Source organism: Callospermophilus lateralis, unplaced genomic scaffold, assembly GCF_048772815.1.
Source record: "Callospermophilus lateralis isolate mCalLat2 unplaced genomic scaffold, mCalLat2.hap1 Scaffold_169, whole genome shotgun sequence".
Classification (NCBI taxonomy): Eukaryota; Metazoa; Chordata; class Mammalia; order Rodentia; family Sciuridae; genus Callospermophilus; species Callospermophilus lateralis.
The window spans coordinates 907,100-924,029 of record NW_027512767.1 but is presented as its reverse complement, the minus strand read 5'-3'; the positions used below and the strand labels follow the sequence as shown (position 1 = coordinate 924,029).

Genomic DNA, 16,930 nt, shown 5'->3' with positions numbered 1-16,930 from the left:
AAAGTATCCAGAGGGCTCCCCGTTTTGAGGGAAGAGCACTGTAAAGTTGCAGAGGCTGGGATGACCTGCTTTTACAGCTACTGCCACCGCTGCTAACAATCACATCACCACTAACACAAACTAAGAGTGTTGACAGGGCTGGGCGCTAGGCCAGGGCTCTTGGGATCCAAACAACAATAACAATGTTATTTATTATTATTGCTACATCATTTTACACAGAATCATAGAAACACAGGGTGGTTAAGTAACCTGCTCTAGGCCACACACTTCAGAAGTAGAACTGAGACTTGAACTCATAGCTTGAATTCCTTGCCATTTATGGTCAACTCTTTTTAAAAAGGGGGCTTTTATAGTCCAGTGAGAAGTTCTGGCTTCCAAGTCACTGTGGAGAGGGCCACAGGCACACCCAGGAATGCTATTTTGGAGACATCTAACTCCCTCCTTAACATTTCCGAAAAAAATGAACAAACAAACACCTTGATTTTTTGGCCTTTTTAGCTGTTTTCTGAGTCTCTTCTCTCTCTCTCTCTCTCTCTCTCTCTCTCTCTCTCTCTCTCTCTCTCTTTTTGCATGATAACATTTTGGTGAACTAAAATTAAGCTTGTTTTAGAAAATTAGGCAACGCTCCTTTCCATAATTGTAGGCACCTGGAGAAGTCGTGTGTGAAACCAGCTTAGGAAGCAGCCTTTTCCCAGAGTGTCACAGACCCACTAAACTTCACCTCGTCCAATTCTGTGCCATCTCCTCAGTACCACCTCCAAATGGGCAAGGCTGGATCTGAGCCTACCTCATGACTCCCAAGACCAAGACCAAGTGTCAGGAAGCCTAATGGCAGGTCTCTCTCTGAACCTGGGTGATATAATTCTTGAGGCTCCCCAGGTCCTTCCTGTTGATCTGGGCCTGTGGGACTTTCTAGGGACAGACCTTGATCTACTCCCCTCTCCCCTCTCACAAGGGAAGGGAAGGAGTGGCCATTGCAGTCAGTAGGATCTGGGTTCAAGTCTTCACCTTGCCACTTGACACCCAAGTTAGCTGCAGAAGCTTCCCTCCCTTCCTGGGCCTTGGCTGGAGAGGAGGTTGGATGAGATGACATCACAGTCCCTCCAGCCCTGAAGTTCCTCCTGGAGAACCCATGGTGTCCAGGCTGGAAACAGGCTCATCTCCCCAATGAGGTGGCAACAGCACCCCTGCTTCAGTGGGCTGTTGTGGAGCTCCATGCACAGAGCACACCCTGGCCAACTGCAAGGTTTTACAAAGCAGAGATTATTTTCTTCTTGTGTAAGCTCATTTCTTCTTCATTACCTCTTGCTCTCTATCTTTTCTGTGTGTTTCCTTTGAAGATAGTGAGAAGAGTGAGGAAGAGAGAGGCCAAGGGACTGCAGAACATTCTCCAGGCTGCACTGGATTTGCGAGGCCCATGCCCTGACATGTTCTGTGCAGAGATAATGAACTGCTCAGACACTGCCTCACCACAGAAGCCAGCCCTGTGAGGAAAAGAGCTGGGGTCAGAAAGAGGGCCCCTCTGCCTGGCTGGGGAACATGGCAGCACTCCCTGGTTTGCAGGTTTGGGCGCTGTCTCCTGTGTGTTGGTGATGTGGCAGAGGTGACGTGCCTGTCTCACCTGAGTAGCAGAGGCCCAGACAGGAGTCAGGACAGCAGCCATGTAGGAGGGTGGCTCTGACAGGGCTGAAGGAGGAAGACAGGCATTTTCACTGCTGGAAAGGAAAATTCTTCCATCCCTTCCTTGGGCCAGGCATGAGATTCAGAGCCAAATCTGCCTCCAGCCCCACCCCAAGGAAGCCCCAGTGATGGCAGAGTAGGTATGAGACAGGATGGGAAGACAAGCAAGAGAGCTGCTCACCCTGGCCCTGCAAGTTGGTCCTCTGGGGCAATGTCCTATCCCTTATTGGTCTCAGTTTCCTCTTCTATAAAATGGGATAATGATGATGATGAAATAGCAGTTGAGTTTCTTTGAGGGTTAGGAGAAAACAGTACAATACATAACCCATTATTTAATGATAATGCTAGTTTTAATTATTAAAAGGAGAGAGTTAGTTATCCAATAAATACATAATGAGGGATTTTGTGCTGGGTGTTATTCAGGTGATTCTAAACCATGCGGCCCTCACCCGGGTGTGAGGAGGCAGAGAGGGAAGCAGGACTCTCAGGGTAAGAGCAGGGCCAGCCAGCCTCCTTTTTGCGCTCTCCCTGCCGTGTCGTGTGCCTCCTGCCACAGGCTACCCTGCTCCTGTCATACCACCCCTGCCCAAGCAGGGTCCACAATTTCTTCCCTGAATGATGATATGGGGACCTTAGAGGCCAGGACCTCAAGTCAAGGCCCCTGAATTAATTGGCAACCTGGGGAAATCCCCAAACTCTCTTCCCTTAAGAGAGGATTACTAACAAGCTTCACCTCCACCTGGATTCCTCAGCTTCAGCAGGCTGGGTATGAATTTTGTCTGTGAAGGAAGAGCCAGGAAGCATCATCTTTTATAACCCAATGGACCACTCCATCTCTCTCCAGATGATTCTGAGAGCTGGGGGCACTGTACATGCAGGTGGTGACAGAGACAGGAACTCTCCTATTGAGATTGTTCATGGCCCAGAGCACAGACCATCTGAAAAGCAGCCAGCCAGCAGTGGTCTCCTTCTAAACACATGTGTGCTAGGCTGGGCAAAGGCAGGGCACCAATACTCAGAGACACTTATAGACGCGACACCAAGTGCCTGGAGCTTACATTTCCTATTCCATTTAATCTTCAGAAAACCTAGTGACGGGAGGTGTTATTAGCCCATTTGACAGCCCAGGAAACTAAGGCACAGTGAGGCTAATTTGTTCGGAGTCATATAGGTTTAAATGAGGAAGGCAGCATTTGAATGTTAGTGCATATAGCATTAACAGCACGGCTCATTCAATGACACCAGGAGTTCTTAACCTTTCTTTTCTTTATAACTCTTCCTACCCCAGTTACCAAGGAGCCTTTACAAACTCTTTCTCCACAAATCACCCTTCCTATGAAATTTCCATACCACAGACATATGACAGGTCTATTATATACTATGACTCTTTGGGGGAACCAAAAACTATTGTAATAACTAAGATTCTTTTTAACCCTTAACCCCCAAGAAATAATTTTGTCCCTTGGGGACCAGCCTGCCCCAGTCAATAATCCATAAATGACACCAGTGATCCTTGAAGCAACTTGGAGTGGCAGAGGGCACTGCTCACCCATAACTTAGGACTGGGGAAGGAAAACCAGCAGGACCATTTCTTTGAGTGTAGATGTTTTCTTTAGAGGAATTGGTGATTTGTGGTCTTTTTGATTCTACACTGTTTTGTTCTCCATCCCGCATGCTTTAGATTCACATGCCACTTCCTACAGGAAGCCTGCCTGAGCACACCCACCTGAGGCTAAGTCAGTTCCCTTTGTCCCCAGTGTTTTTCTGCCAAAGCAATCCTACTCAGTGATCACTGTCCATGTATATGAACTTGCCCCTAAGAAGAAGAATTGAGACTTATCCATCTCTACATGCCAAAACCTAACAGGCATAGCACATAGTAGGCTCTCAGTAAATATTTATGGAATGAATGAGCTAAGGGGTAAATAAGATTTCTTGTGCTGCTTCTGCTTTACCTGGCTTGATGTTCTAGCAAGGACAAGTCTGAGACGGCTGTATCATAGCAATAAAATGTAGGCATGCCTTCAGAATGTGGGATTTTATGGGTACCTTTTACAAAACTAGAGTTTTCACTTGGCAACATCTATAGGTAATGTTCCTGGTGGCCAAGGCCCCTCTGGGGCTGAGACAAACATAGCCTGTGATCACAGAATCATTGTGAGAGACAGGGATTTGGCCTGCAGTATGGAAACTTCCTCTTTGCTCTCTTGGCACACTGGGTGGAATTTGGGGCAAAACCATGATAAACTGACAACCAGTAATAACCAGGGGAACCCTAACTGATGAAGTCCCATGTTCACATCACTAAAGGACAGTGGTAACCACTCTAGACTTCTATTTCCAGTAACATGGCTGCCCACTCACCCTAAGGAATTCCCCTAATGCTGAACATAGAAAAAATAGCAGATTAAATAAGCAAACTAATTTATCTATTTTTAAATATATAGCTAAGCTTGCAGAAAGAAGAAGGAAATCCTCAAAGGTCATAGTAACTACAAAATAGCACAAATCCACAGAGATTACAGAATACCGAAGGCGAGGCTATACTGAAGTCATCTGCCAACCCTTGGTGGTCTGGGGCTTTTGGGTTTGAAGGACCAACCAAGGAAACAAAGCTAACGTTCTTCAAAAGGTGGGAAGACAGACTGGTGTCCTTACCCGAAGCCAAGACTCCTCAAGACAACATCAGTAATCCTGGCGAAAGGTTGCATTAGAAAAACACACAATCTCATACCACAGAGGAGACAGTGAGAAACCTAGTCATGGTAGAAGGGAAAGAAAACCCCCAAAAACAATTCCCTGAGAATCCCAGATGATAAAATGGCCCTCATGTGGGTCAAGAACTTTTGTGAGAAAACCAAACCAAACCAAGACAGAACACAAAGTTCAAGTTGCCTATTTACATGTAATTAAGCTCTGCACTTGGGGACGTCCCCAAGTAGGTGGTTCCTCCAAGGTACCTGGCAGGAACAAATGCAAATCCTTTCTGGGAAAATTAATTTTCCACTTAGTCCTCAAAGAGGTCCCACAAAAATTTTAATGATCACAAAATATAAAAGAACACATGAAGAAACAAGCCACCATGAGCAATAGGCAGCAGAAAAAGTGACCCAAAGAATCAGACTACAAATAATATGGGTACCAAAATGATCAGATTCAGAAAATAAAATAAGTGCATACAATATTTAAAGAAATATCATAAGGAGAGTGAAAGTATAGGCAAAGAACAGACTATCAAAAAAAAAATAAAGTGGATTGAAAGATATTCAACTAGAACTTCTAGAAATAAGATTGGTGTATGGCCTTCTTGAGGCTGTTGTTCTTAATATGTTGTACATTATCATATTAAGCCTTGGTGTTGGAAGTGGAAAACTAAAATGCTGTGTAAATTGGCCAATCACTGCTGGTGTCTGGGCCTCAGTTTCCTCATTTGCAAATGAAATGTAGAATTAGATCCCTTCTTAAGCCCAGTTCTATAAATCCATATTGTGTTGTACGATGTTACCCACACAGGGTATCTCGTGTTTCTGTTACCCATAATCATATACATTTTTCATGCTGGTTAGTCCTTGCAATAGTGCATTGGGGTAAGGGCTTATTATACCCATTTTACATATTAAAAAAATTAAAGCACAGAGAGTAAGAGGCTTGACCAGAGTTTGGGGTTGGTAAGCCAAGATTGGACTCCATCACTATGGTTCTGGAGCCTGTTCTCTTCCACTACACTAGATGCCCTTCTATTATACTTGTCTTTGAACATTCTGGAAATCCTGAACATTCTGGAAATCAAGCTCTACGATTCTTTGACCTATTAGGAGTTTTTTAGAGTATGGGGCAATACTGAGAATAGTTTACTAATAGCAACCAAACTACCCACCCAAGTGGGGTGGCAAGAAAACCATGAATTATTAATTGCCAATGATTACTAAGTAAGTCCTATGAGGAAGGATTTTGCTTAGATGAGCCATTCATAATAGAGCAGCAAATAGTAAGAGATTGCTGGGACTTATCAACACCCATTTTTGGAAAATGATTCTTTCTGAAATCACTTCTCTATGCCTTGGTTTCCTCATGTATAAAATGGGGGTGACAATAGTGCCTAATACCCTGGAACTTTTTTAAGGATTAAATGAGCTAATACAAGTTAGGCAGAGTGAGCTTGCCACAGATGCTAGTTCTTGCTGCAGTCATTCTGGTTATTATCATCAACCTGGTTGGAAGAAGTTGGGCTTTCCAGCAGATGACCTTGATCCAATTCCAGCCTCCCCCACTTCCCAGCTATGTGACTTACAATCATTGACCCTTTCTGAGGTGCCTGGGCCCATCTGTGAATCAGAAATATCAATGCTTACCTCACTGGGGAGTTGGGAGGGTTAAATGGACTGTGAAATGCCCAGTGCAGTGGCTGATATCTAATAGGTCCTCAACAAATGTCTGTTCTCACCCCTGGAGCGTTTTCTGTGCACTTGGCTTTCCCGCTATGGTTAGAATCCAAAGAGGCAAAGGATCCTGAGCCTCTTGTTGACTCATTGCTCTTTTCCACCAGGGGAACTTTCACAAAAGCAGCAGGAGGTGGAAGATGTCTAAATACATCCTTTGCACCAGAGGTAAGTCAACTTCCCAGGTTCCCATCCCTAACCAAGAGAGACAGTTCTGGCGGGGCCTGGCCCCTTGATGTTTTTGGAGTCACTAGTATCTGTAGTTAATGATAACAGGTTTGCACTTCACTTGTGACCCTGTCTTTTGTGAGTAGACAGAAGCCATGCCACAGCGAGGATCATGGATTACTGTGAACGTGGAAGCTGCCATGGTAGACCCCAAACAGTGGAACAAAGGAGCATTATTGGTGTTCCTGTTATGCTTTTCAAGAACTGAAAAAAAAATGTGCTTGGAAAGATGATAGGAACACAAAAAAATGTAAGATTAGAATATAGCAGTAAACACTCAAGGCCATACCAATGGCTCCAAGGCCACGTGGAGTGTGGGAAAGGCAGTCAAGGGCATTGCAGGCAAATTGACTTGAGTTTGGAGTTCAAATCCCAGTTCCATCATTTACTACCATAGTGTCCTTGTGGGGAGAGAAAGGTCTCTGTTTATTTGTCTGTAAAATGGGGATAATGAATGTACCACTGGACACCTATGACAGATAACATGGTGAATGCCTGGCACACGGTGAGCCTCAATTAGCCATTTCCTTCCTCCTTTTTCTCATTCCCTTCTCCTTCTGGATAACTGACATTACTTTGTTTGCTAATGAATAAGAATCAGTATAGGATGGTTTTTATCTGCCTATTGGTGACCAATGAATTAATTAATTCATTAATTGATTGATTGATATTTGTATATTCTCAAAAAACTTTCAGTGGCTTCTCACTTTTTAAACAATAATCCCCAAAGTCCCAGCTCCTCTGTCTGGAATCCCAAGCCTTCTACCTCCTTTTAGAACCCCAACTCCAATCACTCTTGTGCTGAACCGCTCACTCTGGTGGCAGCCTCCAGGGTGATGGGCATAGAAAGAAGTTTCATCCAGCCTTGAGATGGTAAAGATGGTAGGAAAGACTTTCCAGCTGCTTCTGAGGAGGATTTTGTGAAATGGCCAGGATGGGAGGAAGCATTCTGGGCCAGAAGAACATCATGTCAAAGTCCCCAGCATCCCTCGTGCAGCCTGGCTTCATTCCTGAATTCCTGTCCCCTCTCCACTAAGCCTCTTCTCACTTCTCTTCCTCTCTATTGCACTCACTGTCAGCTTCCCCCCACCCTCCACTCAGCTCTATAGTGAAGACCTCACCTCTGTACCACAGTTTTTCATGTGTGGCTCACATATTGGATCCCAGAGAGCCCCCAATCCTTTTTAGAAAGTCCATGAGGACTAAACTATTTATAATAATACAGTGACGTCTTTGCCCTTTTCATTATTATTCTCATGAGTACACAGTGGAGGTTTCCAGACTATATGCAGAAACAGGTACATCTCCTAGTAAGCCAATCAGTGAAGAGACTTGACAAAATGTGAGACAACACCACTCTGGACATTGTGGTTTTTATGGAAACATTTCCATAGAAATGTGTTCTCAATGTTAATGTAAGGGATTAATATTGCATGTTAAATGATATCTTATTTATAACAATTTTAACATTTTTTTAGTGCTAATTACTAGTATGACAAATTTCCATAGATACAACCCACATAGACAAAACTCCTTTGGGGTATTCAATACTATTGAGTTGTAAAATGGTCCTAAAACCAGAAAGCAAGATGCTTTTGGGTGTGCACTGGAGAAGGCAGCAGAGGACTCTGTGTCCAGCTCTTGCTGGGAATCCTTTGCAGATAGCAACTTATGCTTTTCACTGAGCAAACAGCCCCCTGCATTCCATCCCTGGCTGAACACTTCTGTCTTGACCTACCACTCCCTGGTCACTCCTTCTCCTCCTTCCTGTGAAAACCTTCCATGGCAGCACAGGTCCCCTCTCTTCACTATAACCTCTTTGCCCAGTTCAGGGAGGTGTATGATCAGGAGGCTTTGATCCGAGAAAGGCTGGCCACACAAATGACTCCGTGTCTCTGGTTTGCATTTCCCTGTTGGCTAACGATGTTGACATCTTTTAATGTCCAAATTGGTTATTTCTGTATTGTCTTTGAATAAATGTTTATGCAACTCTTCATCCACTTTAAAATTTAGCTGTTTGTCCTTTTGTTGCTTAGCTGTGTTTTTTATGTATTCAGAATCTAAGTCCCTTATCAGATATATGATTTGCAAATATTTTCTCCCATTTTGTGGGTGTTTTTTCAGTTTCTTGACAATACTCTTTGAAGCAAAAAACTTCCTAACTTGTGAGAAGTCCAATTTATTTATTTTATTTTATTCTCTATTTCCCCGCTTTTGTATGTGCCAAATCATTGCCTAATCAAGGTTATGAATATTTATGCCTATGCTTTCTCCTAAGGATTTATGATTTTAGCACTTACATTTAGGTTGATGGTTTCCTTTTGAGTTAGAATTTGTCTATGGTGTGAGGAAGGACCCAGTTTCCTGCCTTTGCATGTGAGCATCCAGTAGTTCTGGCATTGTTGGCTAACTAGATAATTCAGTGTCCCTGTGCCTCAGTGGCTTCGTCTCTACAGTGAGCTTTAAAGGAACAACTTACAAGATGCTGAGAGACTTTAATGACATACTGAGAGAAAAATGCCCTGTGGGAAAAATGCCCTGTGGGGTTCCTGGCAAGTAGCAGACAGTCAATGCCTGACACAGGGAATGGACAGTGGATCTGAAGGTCTCTGAAACACTGCTCATTATTACCATATCTTACCAGGGCTCCTCCAGCCCTGAAGGTCTCCAGGTCCATGGCCCCACTGGCTTGTCATAGGCCCTTGCCATCCTAAAGGCTCTGGTTTGCAACCCCTTTCTCAGGAACCTCCTCCGGAGTGGCCCTGGTCTTCTCTTTATCTTCCCTCCTCCATTATTTTCTTCATTCCTTTCGTTTTTTCCCTCCACAATTTTTTAAAATAGTGTATTTTAGTCGTGCATGATGGTGGATTTTGCTGCTGTACATTTGGACATGTGCACAACACAACAATATCATTTGTCTAGTACCATCTCCCAGTGTTTTTCCTCTTCCTCTCTTCCTCCCTCTACTGCTGGTCCCTTTCCTCCATTCTACTGCTCTCTTTTCAATTTTCATGTTTTCTTTCTTATTTTCAACCTTAATTTTTTGCACTTAATGCTTTTGGTCTTCGTTAATTCATTAATTGATTGATTTTAAATTGTTAATCCACTAAGATCCTTTTTGGCAAGCCGGTCAGAAGGCATGAATGAATAAATGAGTCCATTGATTAAAAGGCCCGGAATGCAAAGTTTGGAAAGTGAAGCCCCTAGAGTGAACGGGATTCCTATAGGTCACCACGCATCCTGGAATTGGAGATGGGCCTGTGGGAAGCTGACTTCAGGCTGTTTACATGCCTTTTTCTCTCTCCTACTCTGGAGAGATCCTTTTAAATCATGCCTCCCTCCTGCATGTTGTTTGCAACACCACCCAATTTAGTTTTCTCTCTGAATTTCATTAGTGTCCCATTTACCTCCTCATCCTGATCTCCAAGGCAGGCATTAAGCTGGAGGAGGCTGAGCTGGCAACAAGGGTTCTGCCACCTGACTGCAGGTGAAGAGGACATGCAGAGGAGGAGGGAAGGGTCCCCTGGCTGCAGTTCTGGATGAAGTTCTGGTCCACTCAGGATAGGCCAATGAACTGTAACTGGGTCCTCACTGTGTTGCAGGAACTGGGGGCTCAAAGACAAGGAGCTATACTTGACTTTGAAACTCCCTGGACTTGTGGGATGCATGGATGGATTATTCTGTGCAGTGTGCCACAGGAAGCCTCGTGGGCAGGCAGAGGGCATTCTTGGGGAGAAGGACAGCAGGGACATCTTGGGAAAGGGGCACAGCACAAGTAGCAGCAGGATGATTGGTGCAATAGCTTGGAAGCAAGTAACAATGAAGTGTGTTGTTCAATTATTTGTTCATTTACTCACTCAGTCTGAGGGTCACCATGGGCCAGGCCTAAGAACACTGCAGAGCATGGCATAAAGTAGGTCCATGCTCTCATGGAACCTATGTTCTAATGGGAGAAGTCAGAAAATAGACAGTGCAGCTTATCCAGTAACTCATAACACATCAGATAGAGATAAATGCTGCATTAAAAAGTTCAAATAGAAGAGGGTCTCAGGAAGACCTGGGCTCGGAGGACTGTTCCTTGCACCGGCTGGTTGAGAAGACCCTGCCCTCATCTCTACCACCCTTTTCCACCACTCTGGCCCCTGCAGCTTCTGGATCAATGAACATTCAGGAGCTTGGGCCTTTTAGCCCAGTCACACTCTGCTCACTTGGATGATGATGTCCCATCTCTTCACTGCTATTCCCTCTGCCAGAAGAATTTTCCCCAAGACTGGAAAAAGGTATCTGTGCTTTCTTCTCTGAGGCAGGAGAGTTTTTATTGTTCACAGAACAGCAAAGAGGTCACAGTGCTAAAGCGTGAAAGCTGGGTGGGAAAGGAAGCCAGGCGGGGTCATGTAAGTATGGAAGAGAGAGGAAGACATTGGCTCTTCCTCCATGTAAGATGGGAAGTCACAGGAGGGTTCTGAGCAGGGGAGTGATGTGACTTGAGTGATGCTGTACCAGTCGCCTATGTGCAAGATGCAGTGGGAAGGGGAAGCAGAGCCCAAAGACCATGCTACCACAATAGTCCAGACTGAGACTGGGACTGGGACTGGTGTGGGGACAGAGGAGGTGATCACAGAGAAGAATAGAGGGCAAAGTGCCCGGTCAGCGTATATATAGTACCCTATGCAAAGGATGGGCTGGTGGGAGGTGAGGCTGAGAGAAGAGGGAGAACCTTCCAAGGAGACGAACCTGCTGATGTCAAGGCTCAGATGCAGCCCCATCCTGCCAGACTCAGATCCTGCACTTAACGTATTTACACAACGTCCTCTCTGATTGCTTGAGATAAGCCTCACTGGCTGAGCTCTGTGGGCAGCACCAGCATGGGGATATGAGCAAGCCAGTCTGGGGCTCCAGGAGCTCCCTCTGCCAGAGCTGACGGCTGCATCTCCATAGCCAGGACACATGCAGGGCACTGGGGAACCAGGCAGAGAAGGCCCAAGACAGAGGGACAAGTGGAGACCACATTTCTTGGTTTAGATGGGGTGGGGTCTAGATTCAGTGACCTTCTCAGTATTACTTTTGCGACATCATTGCACAGAGCATGAATGGGGCAAAAAAGATGACTTTTAGCTTTTTCCTTGCTGAGCAATACTCAGTTTTCTTATCTTAAAAATGGGGCTGTAAGAACCAGCTCATGGGGTTGTGGGAGGTGAGATGCATACACCAAGTACTTGGCCAATGCTTCAATAAACGTCCCTTTTTACAACAAGTTAAAACCCCCAGAGGATCTGTGGCGGCATCACCCATCTGCATGGCAGGGCATCCACTTCAGTTTGCAATTACACACTTTTCAGGCAGAGAGTAGAGACTCCCTTTGTTTCTGTTCTTTGCAGGCCTATAGTAACTATCGCATCTGGCTTTGGTGAATAACTAAATATGTAGTTGAAGCAGAGGTGATGGAAGGTCCAAGCCTTGGCATACTTTAATTGGGAGACCTTGGTCAAGAGAGTTAATGTCTCCGAGCCTCTCCTGAACTGCAAAAGGGAAAGAATAAAATCTACTCTGGCAGAGACAGTTAGGGCTCATCAAATATCCATGTCTTTTCCACATTCCTGGGAACCGTAGAAATCAGGCAGTGTCTGTGGAAATTGGTTGTGGCCAGTGGGCTGTGTCACTTTTGGACTGAAGCAGTTAACAGCCAACACCTCCAGCTATTTCCTCCCCTTCTATGGAGACCAAGGTAGCCACATGTTCTAGGCAGCAAACAACAACAGAGAAGAGATTTCATAATCCGGGGCTTTGAGATGCTAGCAGAGCAGAGCTCTCCACCCATCTGGGTTAGACATGTAGCATGAGTAAGAAATATAACTTTGCAGTGTTAAGCCACTGGGATTCTAGAGTTAATTTATTACTGCAGCATAACACAGCCTAACAAGACTCATACTTCACCTTGCAAGACTGTTCAGAGGATAAGAAACAGGGCTTGGTCCAAGTATGTTCATAGTAGGTCTCCAATAACCGACACACTCCCTCTGCCCTCGCTTCTTCCTTGCTTCCTCAGCCTCCCTCATGGTGATCAGCCTGTATTTATGATTCTACCCCTCTCTGGGGTAGAATGGGTTTCTCTCTAGCTTGAAAGATCATGCCACTCTCCCTGTAAAATCCAGCAGTCACCTCCTGCTTTTTATCATTGCTATTCTGCACAGAAATATGAAGAAAAGCTTTCAGAGAGCCCTCCTTGCCCCTGGAGCATCTGCCTTCCGACAGCTCTCCACTCCCTTCACTCTACTCCATTCTCAACTCTGCCTTTGATCTCACTAGCAACTCCAGGCTCTGCAATTTGGTCTCCTGGACCCTAGAATGAGCCTGATGGCCACCCCTCTTCTGTGTTCTTGGGCAGATCTGCATGTTGCCTCCTGGCTGACTACACCCCCTTTCCACTCCCTTAAATCCCCCTTCCACCCCCTCCATGTCCTGGACTCCTGACACCTGCCCACCATGGCCTCCCACCATGCTGGTCACCAGCTTGGTTTCTAGCAGCCTTTGCCCCACACCAGTCCTCTTCTTGCATCTCTCTCTCCCTGAGAGACCTCCACTAGGCTGAGGTCTTCCACTTCCTAGGCTGCCTAGTGGCAAAAGCCTCCAACTAAAAAGTTTGCATGCTTCATATTCCAAGATATATTTCTCATGAACGCCACAGTTTGCAGTTTACAACAGAAAGTCAGAGCTAATGAGGGGGACTGACCTGGCTCCATGTCAGCACGTTTGGAAGAGTTAATAGTATCCGTGGGCCCTGCAGCCCTCTCTCCAAGGCCATTGGATCCTGGAGGACAAGGCGGAATCCTTTCTGTTGAAGCAGAAAACAGAGATCAGACTGAAGTGAGGTGGCAAGATGCCTCACACCCTGTCTCACAGACTGCTCCCCAGCAGTCATTGCAAATGCATACCAGTGGGGAAACGGGACTGCCCAACCCACACCATTTAGATTAGAAGTGAGTGGGATTCTAAGCCCCACAATCATCCTCTACTCAGCCTTCTGGAAGGCTCAGGGGCATCTTCCTTTCTTCTCTATTTCTCTTGTGTTATAGGAGCCATGGTCTTGCATTATATTTGTTTGTTTGTTTGTTTGTTTTTGTTTTTTGGCTACCAGGGATTGAACTCAGGGGCACTCAAGCAGTGAGCCACATCCCCAATCTATTTTGTATTTTATTTAGAGACAGGGCCTCACTGAGTTGCTTAGTGCCTCGCTTTTGCTGAGGCTTCCTCATGACCCTCCTGCCTCAGCCTCCGAGACGCTGGAGTTACATGCGTGTGCCACTGTGCCCAGCTCTTACAGTCATTTTTGACGTACATGTTTTCTCAGGTGGACCTATCGCTACCAGGACAGGGACTGCAGATCAGCCCTCTTTGCAACCCAGGCATGCAGCACAGGGCTTGGAGCAGAGTAGAGACTGAGTATTTGATGAACAAAGGACTGTGTGCCTTGAAGGAGGTGTGGAGCCCAGGGCCAACGCCCCCATACAATAAAGGTTTGTCAAATCAATATAAAAGATCTTATCCCTTTCAAAAGAAGGGTAAAGAAAAGCTTAAGGGCTTTAAGTCATTTGTCTCAGGTCATTGCAAGAGGAGGAACAGGGATTTGAACACAGGGACTCAAGGAGTTATAGTCTATGAACTTTTCTCTGTACTATACCATCATCAATACACAAATACTACAGAATGCCTTTTTGTATGAAAGCCCCACAGCCTTGGTGTTTTTTAAAAAGTCAGTTTTTGAGAATCTCCCTGAATATATGTTTGCCAAATATACATAGGAAACTATCTAAGAAGTCATTATTGTCTCTTTTAAGGTGAGGAATGACTAGTAATTCCCATTAAAAGCAAAATTCTCCTAAGTGTGAAATTTTGCCAGCTTTACCCATATTTCATATGTTTCTGCACAGCAAATTCTAATTATTCTGTACAAAGAATAACTCTATTAGGCAGGAAACATTGCCAAGCTCTGTCCACGTGCAGGGTTAACCATTCGCCACCCTCGGCGATCAGGCTCCTGAGCAGCCAGGGCAGATGACCTGATGGGCTGCGGTACAATCATGAGACCCTCACCTCTTTTTCTTTTATCTATTTTTTTTTTCAGTCCTCCTTCTCAAATTTCCCCTTTTTCAAAGTACCTTCCATAAGCATCATGGTGACTGTTAAGAATACCAAAATACTCATAGGTTACTGAAAAGGTTTTAGAAGTATGTATACACTAGCACTTTGTTCAGAGGAAATTCAGTCAGGAAGGGATCAGGACATTCGTTCACTCACTCACTCATTCATTCATCCCTGTGCTGAGTTTTAGGGGCTCCGCAGGAGACACTGATGACTCAGAAGCAAATCCTGTCTTCAAGAAGCTTGCAGGCTGGCAAGGAGAACAAGGCACGGCCACTAAGAACTCTACTGCTTGTAGTTTCATGAGAGATATAGGTGAGTCCTAGAGAGAGGATGGGGCATGGACAGACACCTGCACCAGAGATGGTGTAAGTGTGGGGCAGGGCAAGAACTCCACACGATGGAGTAAAGGCATAGGAGGAGAAACCCTGACAAAGAAGGAGTGTGCTTTTATTCTGGAGTCTGTGGATTATGTAGAGGTAAGTGGAGGACATCACACTCAACAGGATGAGCCCTGAATGCCAAGTCAGAGAATGGTCATTATTTAGTAATAGGGAGCCATCAAGGGTTGTTGAGCAAAGATGTGCCATAATTGGCAATCTGAATTAGTTAGCAGAATCTGGCTAGCCTTGCAAAGTAGGAAATGGAAGGGACACACCTGGAGCAGCATTTTAGTCAGTTTTTTCACTGCTGTGACAACTAGAAAGAAGGAGAAATTTATTTGAGGGCTTCAGATGTCCTAGTCCACAGAAGGCTGGCTCCATTTCTTGGGACTTGAGATGAGGCTTAACTTCATGGCCAAGTGTGTGGCAGAGGGAAGCAGCTCACATCATGGTGATCAAGAAGCAGAGAGAGGATCTCCACCTTCCAGAGACAAAATATATACCCCGTAGCCACGCTCCTTTGAACCACTTTCTCCAGTCACACCTACCTGTCTCCAGTTGCCACTCAATTAATCCCATGAGGGATTAGTTCACTGATTAGGTTAAGGCTCTCCCAACCTAATAATTTCTCCTCTGAACCTTCTTGCATTGTCTTACACTTGAGCTTGTGGGGGACACTATAGTTAAATCATAACAAACAGGAACTTCATGATTGTACGGTGCTGGTATTGGGCAGGCTGTCAGGTGCTTTATCTCATTTAAACTTTTGAACAATTGCAGGAAGCACATATTATCCTTTCTGACTTGCTGATGAGGAAAGGAGGCTTTGGTGCATCTAAGCTGCTTGTCCCTAATCCCCCAGCTGGGAAGCAGCTGAGATGAGACTTGAGCCATGTTCTTTTCCTTTCCAGGTAAGCCATAAAGCATGCTGTGACCCTGCAAATGACCACCTGCCTGCCTGCCACACTTGTCCTGCTCCCAGAGCACTTTCTGCCTGCCTTGGAGTGTGTAGAGCTTGATCTTTTCCTGGACTGCCCTTAGGGACAGCCCAGGTGGAATTAACATAGAACCCTTTGCTTCTGTTAGCTTCCCCCAAAGTGTCCACAGATCAAGGAGATAAAATTGTCCTTGGAGTTGGGTCTCAAACCACACTTCAATTTCTTGCAGAGAATTTCAAAGGAGGCAGACAACCACCCATGTCCCTGGCAAGGAGTGCTCACTTTTGTCTTTCCCTTCTTGGCTAAGCTGTGGTGACAGGAGCAGTGAACTTGGAAATCCAGAGGAACATCTTTTGGACATACCAGAACCTGCAGGGGCCATGCGGAATGTTAGTGCGAAAGCCAGCATTTCCATGCTCCGGGCTGACAGGGCTGTTCAGGGAGGGCTGCTTACAATGGGATTACAATGCACTTGGGTCTGGTCCTTGCACCTGCAGCCTGGAGGTGATGATTGCAAATCTTTCCCACTAAGATGCCTGCTAGTAAAACTTTTACCTTCTTCTTCCTCCTCTCACTCCTCCTCTCCCTCCCCGTCCCCCTCCCTTCCCCTCCCTCCCTGCTCCTGCTCCTCTTGCTTCTGCTCTCCCCACTGTCTTTCTTCTTCTTCTTTGGAACAAAAACCTTTCTCACTCTAAACATGGGACATGGGAGACCTGTGCTGTGCCTGGCAACCAAGAGTGTAGGTTTGGGAGACAAAGCCCGGTGTACAGACAGAGTGGGTCTGAATAACACCTCAGTCAGTCACCAGCTATGTGGCCTGGGACAAACTTCATATGTCTTCTTATTATTAAACAGGGATTAAAATAATGAGTTAGAGATAACAAATACCAGACCCTTAGTGCATTTATAATAATGGACAGTGTAATAATTTCTTCTTCTCATTTGATATTTAACATTCTGGGCATTCCTAGTGAGGATGCTCTTCTCACAAAGTCACCTGGTGAAATGGGTTTTGGGAGAAAAAAAGCTGAACTTATAGCAAATTGTTTATATCCTTGACCTTGACCTTATGAGCAGGGTCTTATAATTACTTGGCTTCATGTCTTTCCTCCCACCATGCTGG

At 45.3% G+C, this 16,930-nt stretch overlaps 1 pseudogene; it reads right to left on the bottom strand.

The window, feature by feature from the left end:
- Positions 1–16,930, bottom strand: part of LOC143389656 (teneurin-4-like) — a 648,816-nt pseudogene that overhangs the window by 420,704 nt on the left and 211,182 nt on the right.